The sequence below is a fragment of the Sceloporus occidentalis genome, unplaced genomic scaffold (genome assembly GCF_023333645.1).
Source record: "Sceloporus occidentalis isolate IW3139 unplaced genomic scaffold, rSceOcc1.0.p SCAF_70, whole genome shotgun sequence".
Classification (NCBI taxonomy): domain Eukaryota; kingdom Metazoa; phylum Chordata; class Lepidosauria; order Squamata; family Phrynosomatidae; genus Sceloporus; species Sceloporus occidentalis.
In genome coordinates this window covers 1515274-1527412 of record NW_028317050.1, presented here as the reverse complement: position 1 = coordinate 1527412, position 12139 = coordinate 1515274, and positions in this window count along the sequence as shown.

The window sequence follows — 12139 nt, the reverse complement described above, 5'->3', positions numbered from 1 at the left end:
CTGATACCCTCATTCTTTTCCATAAAGCACTATTACAAATTATGGAATTATAGAATTTTTCACCATAGAATGATGTGCTGCTTTTCTCTTAACATCATATAGGTGTTTGCTATGTAGATGGTTTGTGATTCTACGAAATCCAATTGTGTGAGGATATCTTGAAGCGGAAATATAACAATGTGATCTGGGTCAGGTACAAAGCACAGCTTGACATCAGAACCTTTAAATACTTTGTTCCGCTTTGAGCCTCTCTCTTATCCTGGTAGTTTTGTAGGACAGGACTGTGGCATATTTACCTCCCATCCTGACCAGCAGTGGAAATTAATGTAGGTGATCACATACCGGTAATACTTACATTGGTGCTGCCGCAAAAGAACCAGGTCCCTCCATTAATGGAAAATTACCTCCTTACGCTCCTGAATTGGTAATGAAAATATAGAATAACGAAACGTGTTAAAAGTTCATCTTGCATATGACCCAATATGTTTTACATGCTTTTCTCTTTTAATTTTACTTACTGTCATACCCGGGAACTCTCCGTGTTTGACCCAGGGATTGCCAGGTGGGCACTGCTCCTCCGGTTCTCCGGGTCAAGACCCGAATCCCCGTCCATTTTTTCCTTTAAATGGGGGAACGCCGCCGACGTCAGTATGCTGTCCTGGTAGCCGAAGCCGAGAAGTTCCCAGGTACTTCAGAAAATATTACTTTACGGAAAGGGTATGGATGCATGGAATAGCCTTCCAGCAGAAGTGGTAGATGTTAATACAGTAAAGTCATTTAAGCAAGCATGGGATAGGCATAAAGCCAAGCTAGATATAGGATAAGGGCAGGTACTAAAGGAAAGTACTCAGAGGTTGGGCAGACTGGATGGGCCTAATGGTTCTTATCTGCCGTCACTTTCTATGTTTCTATATTTCTATGCTTACTGTAAAATGTTTGCATTTTCCCCCTAATCATACTGTTAGCATTAGCAAGTTTGCTAAAGCAAGTCGTTTTGGGGAAGCTACATCCTCTTGAGCTAAAATAAATGTAAAAATTAGATTGTCTTACCAAATAAAGTTTAAAAAACTGAATTGGGGACTCTAACAAGATGGAGTCCAATATGCATTTAGAAAAAATATTATACTTCTGAACAGAAATTTCTTTAAACACCCCCCCCTTTAGTTGTTTTAACTTAAAAAAGGAATACGTGTCTCAATCTCCTCACAGTCTAGTAAATCAGTTGTGGTAAAGCTTGCTTAATCAGTACCACAAGTGTGCGAACCGAAACAGGTTTAACACCATTTTTGTCCACTCCCTAAACTCTGTTAAAATTAGAAAATTGCTCATTTAAGAATTTACCTCATAGGATCGATTTATCTGAGTAAAATTACACACATTAACAAGTATGACACAATGTTGCTGTAGGATATATGTCTCTCTGTTGGCACTAAAATGTTAGTATCAAAATATTCCAATTCATGACCAAAAAAATCTTAAATATTTTATAGAATTTAAACATAGCTGCCGTGACAATGAAGGATCTACAGTTCAAAAATTAAGACAAGGGAGTACACATTTATAGAAAAACACTGAATATTCTTATATTATTGTTACGAGATGGCTGGATCCACTTAACCCCCTACAAACCATTGTACTTTACTTATTTTTTTTGCATTGCTGTTTGCTGAACATTTTGATTTCAATCATAGTGGGCTAGTCTAACTCAAATATCCTTCAGGATAAAACTCTGTCGCTTTCAGAACATATGTATATTTGTATATGCAAATTGTTATTTACATGGTGCTAACAGATGTAGTTTTAATGCGGAGGCACAGTAAGTGCTGTCATAGAAGTATAAAGTTCAGAAATGTCCATAAAACCGAACAGTGGCGACTCTAGAAACAATATATAGGGGGGGCACACAAGATACCACAGTCAAACTGGGGGGGCATTAATAATTTCGAAAAGTAATGTGCTATGGAATTATACTTTTGTTATTGGGCTAAAATAATACTTGATCATTCAACATGGGAAGCCTGAAGCCACAATTGAGTGCGACTAATCCTTGAAAAAAATATTATAACGCAATAAATAACTTTTCCACTAAATGATTTCAGGGCCTTGAACGTTTTGTCCCCTGAAGTCACTACAACTTCAGGAGGGCATTTTATCTCTGGATAAATATAAATTAAATAATTCCTACTGTAAGTTAAGTGCCAGGAAACAGATGACCAAACACACACACCAACACAGGCTCTGTCACACCGACACCCAGACACACACACCAGGACAGGCTCTGCCACACAGACACCCAGAGACACACACCAGGACAGGCTCTGTGACACAGACACACACACCACGACAGGCTCTGTCACACCGACACCCAGACACACACCAGGACAGGCTCTGTCACACCGACACACACACCAGGACAGGCTCTGTCACACCGACACCCAGACACACACACCAGGACAGGCTCTGTCACACCGACACCCAGACACACACACCAGGACAGGCTCTGTCACACCGACACCCAGACACACACACCAGGACAGGCTCTGCCACACCAACAACCAAACACACACACCAGGACAGGCTCTGCCACACAGACACCCACACACATCAGGACAGGCTCTGACACACCAACACCTATACACACACACCGAAGACAGGCTCTGCTACACTGATAACCAAAAACACACAAACAGCAGGACACAATCTACGTCACAGACGTCTACATCAGGATGGATTTTTCACACTGCATTGTCGTTTATACCCCCCTTAGTGTTTTTGCCCCTTGTCTATTTTTAGCCCCAGTTGCCGATAGCAGGTATAGATCAACACATTAACACACAAACCAAGCTTTGCATGTATAGATCAACTGAAATTCACTTGTGATCTCAAATAAACAGAATCAGACATACAAATCCTGTATTTGCAGGTATACAATAGTATATGAAACGTAGCATTGCAGGTATAGATCAAATAAATACATGGAAACAGCATTGCAGGTATTAATCAACTGAATAAGACATATTAACCCTGTATTTGCAGGTATACATAAATAATGTATGGAAACATAGCATAGCAGATATGGATCTACAGAATAACACACAACCCCAGCTTTGCAGGTATATATCAATTGGAATTCACAAAAAAACACGTCATTAAAAGGTATATTTAAAACCCCCTAAATTACACGCATAGATCACAGGTTGCATACCCCAAAGCCAGCCCTGGCGTCCACACTGCAATCACACTCCTATCATACCCAGGCAACCAGTAAATGCTGGTACCTAGGCATGATGGGACTGTGATTGCTGTGGTTGCTGTTAGCAATCACACTCCTATCATGCCAAGTCAGCCAGTATATGCTCGAGGTGCGGCCCGCGTAAAATCGGTTGCACTGGCTGGCGATCTTACGCGGGCTGCACCTCGAGGTCTCGCGGGCCGCATTTGGCCCGCAGGCCGCATGTTGGACACCCCTGCCTTATCACTTTCTAACCCCCTCTCCCTCCCTTATCACTTTCTAACCTCCTCTCCCTCCCTTATCACTTTCTAACCCCCTCTCCCTCCCTTATCACTTTCTAACCCCTCTCCCTACTCACTATCTACCCTCCCCCTTTGTAGTTCTCTCACCTTTAGGTCCAGCGACGGGAGCACAAGGCTTCTGTCTTCGTTCTCTGCTGCGGTGGCCGCTGCTTCACTGCTGAGCGCCGAAATATGACGTCATATTTCGGTGCTCAGGATGAAATGCCGGCACCGCGACGGAGGTAGAGGCTTCGTGGAGGAGAATAAGGGGCGCCGAGCGGTTGCTAGGCACCCCTCTTTCTCCTCCGCATTAAAAAATAAATAAAATAAAAAAAGACGGGATTTAAAGTCGCATTGCGACTTTTTTCCAAATTCGGCAGGGGGGCAACAGGGGCAAGGATTAACCTAGGGGGGGCAATTGCCCCCCCTTGCCCCCCTGTAGCGACGCCACTGAAACCGAAAGATAAGCAATACACCTTAATTACCTTATTAAATGTCCCATATGTTTCTATGTAACATGTAATCAACGACAACAATGTTACCTTAATGCTTGCAGAGACCAAAATGCATAATTCATATAGGCACTATTGAGTTTCCCTAAAGAAAGTTGCTTGTTCCAGGGCATTTATTCACAAAACAGACATGAAAATAATGTAACAAATAATATGGGTTTCAATTATCACCTATCTCGACATGCAGGGTCAGATTAACACAGTATATATGTGCTTATTTTTGTGAAAAGAAGTGAAAGAGGACATCCTTGTCTGACCCCGCAACAACGAGTCCGTTTTTCAGTAGTTGAGCAATACCAGGTTTTAAATGACTTGGTAAATTAGGTCAAGGTGAGATCAATAAATATCCCGTAAGCCGCAACTATACAGGGCCATATCAATAAACCGGTGGGGCAAACCACATGGTAACATAGGTTTTGATCCAAACAAAGGCAGAAAAAAAAGGAAAAATTCCTTCTTGACTCCAATCAGATTTTTCCTAGGATCAATAAACTCTATTAATGTTTATGCTATAATTTATAGAACTGTATATTCTGCTTTTTACTTCAAATCTCCGTTTATTCAGGAAAAGCATAATAAGAAAAACATCACATATCTTACATGCATGTAAATAGGCAGAGTCATCCCTGATAATACAATAATAAAGAAGGTAATCAGACACAACCTTATACAATAAGCATACCAGGGTCCGAGAGACTCCAACAGAAAGAAGAAACATTGTGTAATAACAGAGACGGATAGTATGCCCGTACATTGCCGTCGAGCAGAACGCACAGCACGGGAGGCGACACCCAAAAACAACAAATCAAGAACAGAAACAAGAGATACTCCAAGATGTCCACGCTAAAGTCATGCGAAAGACACGCTGACCGATGCCGTTAGCAAAAGCACATATGCAGATAAGGAAATAACCCTAGAAAACATCAGGGAGGACAAAGAGAGGCCCCATAACTACCAACGACCCCCCTCCGCCCTACGGACATACAGCAATAAAGCCTGGTGAGGCAACCCAGAAATACCACGGGAGCCATTTGAGGGTGTTATGGTATTCCTGACCTGTGGAGGAGGCCACCATATCCTCCAATCGCGCCACACAATTGACCCGAGACACCCACGCACTGATAGGAGGGGGGCCCGCCACCTTCCAAAACCGAGGGATCATTGCCTTTGCCGCCTGGACGAGATGGATCGTCAACGACTTCCTGTAAACACCAGGAGAGGATTGAACCTGATGCAATAATAGGGCACCCGGGGATGCCACGAAGCCAGGATCCGAGACCTCCCTTATCACCCGGACCACCATGTGCCAAAAACTGCGGATATCAGCACAGTCCCACCATAAATGAATGTAAGAGCCCTCCGCCAGCCCACACCTCCAACACAGTGGGGAAATCTGCGGTAAGAACATATGAAGTTCCGCAGGCACTTTATACCACCGAGAGAGCAGTTTATAAGAACATTCCTGTATTCTGGTTGAGACCGAACCTTTATGAACCAGGCCTATCATTGTGTCCCAATCAGACTCAGCAATAGAGGATCGGAGATCTCTCTCCCATAGGCTAAGAAAGAACGGCTTCGTAGACCCCTGGATGTTCAATAAGAGTGTATATAGTCTAGAGAGGAGGTGTGGAGGCTCAGTATCCGCTATACAGAATCGTTCAAACTCAGTCAGATCCCGACTGAGCTGAGGATTCGGCAACAACGTCTGCACATAATGTTTTAATCGGTGATAAAGGAAAGTCAAACGAAAGGGGTGCGAGTCCTGAGGGACTAGAGCACCCAGGGGTCGAAAGGAATCACCCTGTAGGATCTGACATACCCGAAGACATTTCAAGCGTTTGGGCACTAGCGAAAGTAAGAGATCCTGACTGACGTGAAGAGATAGGGCGGGATTATGCGTAAGAGGGAACAAAGGGCCCGGGATCGAGGTCAGCACCTGCTTGGCGGCTAATCGTCGAAGGACCTTAAGGGTCGGGGATATTGTGGGGTGGCAACGCGACAGAGGCGTACCATAACTGGCCGGGAGCCAAGGCGCCGCCGAAACATGACACCCCAGGAAGAAGCTCTCCAGCGAGATCCACTGCTTAGGAGCCCCTAAGGACCACTCAACTACCCTACGCAGGTGAGAAGCCATCCAGTAGCTCTCCAAACAGGGTAGTCCCAAACCGCCCCTGGACTTATGTCTGATGAGATGCTGGTAGGCGAGCCTCGGAGCCCGTGAACCCCAAACATAGTTCGAGAAAAGCCTACGACAGGAGGCGAAGTACGACCGCGGCAAAAAGACCGGCAGGGATTGAAATAGGTACAAGAATCTCGGGAGAACGTTCATCTTCAAAACCCCTACACGGCCAAACCAAGAGACATGGGGGACTGACCAACGGCGCAGATCGCCAGTCACTGACTGTAACAACGAGCCATAGTTAAGGGGAGTAAGTTTGGAGAGATCCGCGGGAAGCCACAGACCCAGATACTTGATCGCCGTAACTTGCCAACGAAACGGAAAGGCCCTAGTTATCGCAGCCCTCATAGTGTCCGAAATATTAACCCCCAGGATCTCCGACTTCTGCAAATTAATTTTAAAATTGGACAACGCACCAAAGGCAGACAGTTCCGCCGTAATATACTTAAGAGAATGAAGAGGATTGCGGGTTATGCATAATAAATCATCCGCATAGATGGCCAATTTATGAGTGACTTTAGACACCTCACACCCAACAACGTCCTTATTGGAGCGGATCGCATGCGCCAGGGGCTCCATCGCCAGGATAAAAAGGAGGGGGGACAGCGGGCACCCCTGTCTAGTGCCGTTTTCAAGCCGGAATTGACGCGAGAGTACCCCATTAACCCTAATTTGGGCAGAAGGGGCGGCGTACAAGGCTTTCACCTGATTCAAGAAATGGCCCGAAATACCAACAGTCTCCAGGACCCTAAACAGAAAAGGCCAAGCCACTCTATCGAACGCCTTTTCGGCGTCCATGGAGACGAGAGCCAAAGGGAGCTTGCGCCCCTGTGCATATGCTAATAAATTAAGCAGCCGAATTGTGTTGTCCCTAGCCTCCCTCCCCGGGACAAAGCCCACCTGATCTTTGTGTATCAACCAGGGGATGTAAGTTTGCAGGCGCATGGCCATGACCTTAGCTAACAATTTGATGTCCGTGTTGATCAATGAAATAGGACGATAGCTCGGGCATTGCTCTGGATCTTTACCCGGCTTGGGGATGACAGAGATGTATGCCAAGTTAGTTTGCGGGTCCAAAGCAGCATTGGAGGCTAAGGAGTTAAACAGGGTCGCCAATTGAGGGCCCAATAGGGAGGCAAAGCGTTTATAATAGCACACGGTGAAACCATCAGGGCCTGGGGATTTGCCATTAGGAGTTAACTTTAAGGCTGCCGCTACCTCCCCCTCTGTTACCGGGGCATTAAGAGATTCCGTAGCCGCCGCCGGGAGACGGCACGGCAAATTCTTGGCTAGGTACGCATCAATGGAGTCAAGGTAAGTGGGATCCGAACTCGCCAATGAAGGTAAACTATAGAGGGACTTATAATAGGAATGGAAACACTCAGCTATCTTATTCGATTCAAAATGAGTAGCCCCCTTCTGGTCCTTAATTTTAGAAATAAAAGTGGAAGCTCTTTTAGCCCTGAGCGCCCGCGCCAGAAGTTTTCCGGGTTTGTCACCCAGTTCATAAAATAGCGACCTGGTCCGCAGAAAATTACGTTTAGTCGTGGTATCTAAAAGGGAGGCGAGTTGCTCCCGCAGGGCTTGCAATTGCAGGAGCACGTTGGGGTCCAGAGTAGACTTGTGGGATTGTTCCAAACTATAAATCTGAGTTGTCAAAGAGAGGGCGTGCGCCCTTTTCAAGCGTTTAAGGTGGGTACCGATTGTGATTAGGTGACCCCTAAGGACCGCCTTATGTGCTTCCCAAACCACCGGGAAGGACAAGGAGTCCGAGGAATTCTCCAAAAAGTAATTACGAATATGTGAAGAGAGGTCCGACAAGAAGGTAGGGTCATTAAGAATATTCTCGTTAAGCCTCCAAGACCACGGCCGCGAGGGGGAGGAGGTAAGTTTCAAGGCAAAATGTACAGGGGCATGGTCACTTAGCGACTGGATACCAATCGAGGACGTGTGGAGCTGAAGTAAATGTTGGTGGGAGAGGAACAGAGCGTCAATTCTAGTATACCTATCATGCGGGTGAGAGTAGAAGGTATAATCACGGGATGTGGGGTGTTGGGACCGCCAGACATCTACCAGCTGGTTGAGATGCAACCACTTCTTAACTTTCCGAATTTTGGAGAAAGGTATGTGAGAAGTACGTGCTGAGGAGTCCCTAACCGGATCAAGCATCATGTTGAGATCCCCCCCAAAGATAGTAATGCCGTCACGGAAATCACTCAATTTCGACAACATAGAACTGAGGAAGGAAGGCTGGTTTATATTAGGAGTATACACATTACCAAGGGTGACCTTATGGTTGCCTATCCAACCCTTTAAAAAAATTGCTCTGCCCTCTGAGTCCCTCCAGATGTCCAGAGGCCGAAAAGGTAAGGATTTATGAAGGAGAATGGCGACTCCCTTGGTCTTAGAAACCGCAGAACTAGAAAGGTACGCAAGCGTGAAGTGCTTGTCTGTGAGTTTGAATTCTTTGGACAACTTAAAATGTGTTTCTTGTAAAAATGCTATATGTGTTTTAGAAGACTTCAGTACGTGTAATACTTTGGACCGTTGTTGAGGCTTGTTTAAACCCCTGACATTCAGGGAAGTGACACGGATCAGGTCAGGCACCATTTAGTGGACATCTGGGGAAACCCACAGCTGAATGGACAGTCTCGGAGCGTCAGAATATAAAACAAAGTAACAAAACCAAAGAACCATGAATAGAGTCTTAAACATAGCAACAAAACAAAAGTAAAGACTCTGGATGCCATGGCATCAAATATTTGGCCAAAGACCTCAGGAGAGGTCGAAAACTGCTGCAGCACTCCATCAGGAGCGGAGCAGAAAGGCCCTGGGGGGAACAACAATCCAAACATGCTATGCAGGAATGTATATATAGCAGACCATCAACCTGGAGAGCGAGCGAGGAAGGTCTCCGCACCCTACCCAGGCACAATAAAGCAGGGACAGCGCCCCACACCGCACAACACAGACCCCATACGGCTAGCAGTGAGCAAAAAAAAAAAAAAAAAAAAAAAAACAGAACATACAGAGAGCTGCGCCATCTAAACGGTAAGCGGTCATAGGACCAAGAAGCAGCAGGTAAGTGGACGATACATGGACCACATGTAAAAATAATTCCAGGCGCGGGATAGAAATGACCGATGGCAGATACTCAGCGAAATGGCAAAAACCATCCACCCGCCCCAGCCCCATCGTGATGCGCCTCCGATGAAAGCAGCTCGAACTGTCCAGCCATGGTGAAAAGTCTGACAACAAAAATAAAATCGCCGGACGGAAACGAACAAAAGTAAATCAAAACGTCGCAGATAAGGTTACGCACGGGTGCAAAACAAAAACGAACGCGTCGAAATCATAAGGCTGACGGACTGTTCCCGAGGACCGGGCAAGTTCAAGCGCGAGTGTCATCCACCGGACGATGTCTCTTCCTCCGTCCCGTCTTCGACGACCAGTCTTCCGAGGATTCCGCCACCGAAGGTGGCACCAGGAAAGATGGTTCCCAATCATCCACCTCGCAGGACGGGAGGCCCAAGGCATCAACAAAGGGCCGCACATCTCCGGGGTGCCGAATCACAAAAGAGTCCGGGCCCCGCCGCACTATGAGCGCGAACGGAAAGCCCCATTGATATGGGATGTTGGCGTCTCGGAGTGCCTGTGTGACCGGTCGTAAAAAGCGCCGAGCCCGCAAGGTCGCAGGGGAGAGATCCTGGTAGATAGCGAGGGTATGGGTATCCCAACGGAGCGTCGAAGCATCCCTGGCTCGCCTGATGATCTCCTCCTTCAAGGGGTAGCTCCTCAGACAGCACACAACATCCCGTGGCGGAGCAGTACCCGACGGCTTCTGACGTAAGGCCCTATGGGCCCTGTCAAATTCGACAGCAGAGTCCACCGGCCGCTGTAGGAGTTTGTTAAAAATCTCTCGCAGAACCGGCACAAGATCCGCATGGGAAACGGACTCTGGAAGGCCTCGGATCCGTAAGTTGTTTCGTCTGCCCCTATTATCGAGATCTTCCAGTTTTCGTGAGAGATGGGTGATAACAGTCGAGTGGTCACGCACTTGAGCCGTGAGAGCATCCACAGATTGGCAAATTTTCGGGTGCTCGTCCTCCAGGGCAGCCACGCGGTCGCCAATATGGCGGATGTCCACCTGAATAGCCGAGAGAGTCGCACGAATGCCGAGTGTAGCACGCTCGATAATGGCAGAGATGTCTTCCTTTGTAGGTAAGGACTCCAATTTCGACTGCCACACGCGACTCGAAGGCACCGGGTCAGAATCAGTCGAGACCAAAGGGAGTTCTCCCGTCACATCACTACCCGGGCTGGCCGGAGCAGAGGCAGGCCTGGGAAAGGAGTCGCGGGAGTCCTGGTCCGAAGATGGCTGAAAAAATGCTCGGACCGAGGTAAGGGTCTTTTCTTTCGAACCCGCAGCTTTAGGGGTAGCAGGAACCTTATTGTGTTTGCCCATGTCGGCGGTTTGCAGCAGTACCGAAGCTTATTTCGGGCAGGGTGCTCAGGAGCTCAACACTCACACGTCCATGCTGGTTGGAGTCCGGCCACGCCCCCCTATATTCTGCTTTTTGAGGGCATCCATTATTATTTATAGAACCACCTCTATTGACAGTGAATTCCATACCTTTATTGTCCTTACTATAAAGAATCCTTTCCTTTGTTGCCTACGAAAACATTGCTCTTCCAGTCTCGGAGGATGACCTCTTGTTCTTTGTACATACATTTGCCGATTTCTGACAATTTGAACAATAACCTTTTATGTGGAACCGTATTAAATGCCTTAGCAAAGTCCAAAGAGATCAAATCTACGGCCACACTGAAATCTATATTTTTACCAATTTCTTTAAAGAATGCTATTAAGTTGGGTTGACAAGACCTGTCTTTCACAAAACTATGCCGACTTCTACTAATTATATTCTGTTTCAAAATGTATTTTTTTTAAAGTAAGCTTTTAGCAACCCTTCAACTCATTAAGTACCCTTGTTCACCTTAACTGTCTTTAATTGCTTAAACACATTTGTACCTGTGCCATGCAATCATATGTTACAAGGGTTCCATAAAATCAGCCAGCAGGGGTTCCCTTGGTGTAAACACTAGAATTTTTTTTTTTTAAATATCTGCCTTTTCTCTATCCTCACTAACCAAATTTCACAGTTCAGATAACAAAAGGCCAACATGAAAGTTTTTTTTGGCCAAGACTGAGAGTGAGAGCCTGGACTTTGCAGTCTTTGATGTAATGGATTGAGTCCCTGGCAAGGACTTACCGTATTTGCTCGATTATAAGACGAGGTTTTTTTCAGAGCAAATGCTCTGAAAAATACCCCTCGTCTTCTAATCGGGGTCGTCTTCTAATCAGACCTCAAATAGAGTCTGATTAGGAGACTAAGATCCAGATCCCCCGCACCGCTGCAGGGGACCTGGATCCTCCTGTCTCACCCCCCCCCCCATCATACACACTTACCGGTGCTTCCTGCTGTATTGCCGGGGCAGCGGGTTGACGTCTACGCGATCCGCATAGACAACGTCCGCTGCAGCCGGAAGGAGGTGTGGCTAGCAGCGGGGGTTGTCTGCGTCCGTCGCGTAGACCTTCCCCGACTGTCAGAGATCTCTGATCTCTGACAGCCGGGGAAAGTATACGCGACGGACGCATACAAACCCCCGCTGCCAACTCCACCTCCTTCCGGCTGCAGCAGAAGGCGACGTCAACCCGCTGCCCCGGCTGGAAGCACCGGTAAGAGAGGGCTGAGAGGGGAGAGAGGGGAGAGAGGAGAGAGGAGAGGGGAGGGGAGGGGAGGGGGGGGGAGAGAGTGTGTGTGTGTGTGTTAGTTAAATGGGGGCATAGGGCATTTCTGGAGTGGCGTTAAGGGGGCATTTAATAGAGCACTCTGCCTCCTGAAATGCCTTATACCTCCCTATATGCCACTCT